Raw genomic sequence first — 1,109 nt, 5'->3', positions numbered from 1 at the left:
TATTACGCAAGCTTTTCATTGAAGAGATCAAAGACGATCTTCAAGAAGTCTTTCAATTCTCTTGTTTAGTGAGACGCTCTGTACTCTGTAGCTGAAATAAACAGTTGCGGAAAAACAAATTCTGTTTAAGTACCAATTCAAATTGAAAGCCCGTAAAAGTCGAAAACAATAGAACTCAAGGTTTAAATAGGCCATTTTATTTAATGTACAAGCAATATAGAAACAGGCAGACAAGCAGTACATTCATGCTCTTGTCTAGTGAAGAGTTTACTGCCGAGAGATCACTAGATACTGTCAATGTAAGACTAAACCTTGGAATATTTGAATGTAGTAGTATCTCTCCAACCTGGAGTCTTGACATCAAACCTTGAGCTGGGTTTGAATTTGAAAGAGTTAGTACAATACTGGAGATATACTGGAAGCGAGTTTATAGTTTTAATCTAACATTGATTTTATCTTACAGCTAACAACCTTGAACCCAGATTTAACTATTCTATCTGAATTTATATATTTAGAACTCAATTTACAATTTAAGGTAAAGGCAATCCTTCCTTAGATTTCAAAGTATTGTTGTAAACCTTGTTCAGTGTACATTCATAAACTTATTTTGTAGCATGATAGAAACGGAAAACTGGAGAATAATGAGGAAAGACCTTGATCCAAACCTTAAACTCCGGGATTAATCTCTAGTTACCCCAGGATACCAGGATTAAAGGTCTGGGGACCGTGGGACCAATTCATCCCGCAGACTTTTCAGGTTGCAGAAAATATGGTTTGGGTTGAACACATTTAGTTATATCTATCTAAGAAAGATAGGGTTATGGGGTTTAGATTTAAGCAGTTCAAGTTCGGTCCTTGATTCTGAACTATAACGGCCGGGTAAACAGTTGAACTGATATGTTCAAATCCTAAATATGAACCGGAACAATTAAACTGATAGGTTTATATTATAAATCTGAACTAAAACAGTTGATCTGATAGGTTTATATTATAAATCATAACTAAAACAGTTGAACTGATATGTTTATCTATATATAAATTTGGCTTGTCTGTCTGTTTGTTTGTATCCAATAAACGTCAAAACGGCTGAACCGATACGTGTCCACAAA

The sequence above is a fragment of the Eurytemora carolleeae genome, unplaced genomic scaffold, assembly GCF_000591075.1.
Source record: "Eurytemora carolleeae unplaced genomic scaffold, Eaff_2.0 scaffold2, whole genome shotgun sequence".
Lineage (NCBI taxonomy): Eukaryota > Metazoa > Arthropoda > Copepoda > Calanoida > Temoridae > Eurytemora > Eurytemora carolleeae.
The sequence above is the reverse complement of the archived record's forward strand: the minus strand, read 5'-3'. Positions refer to the sequence as shown.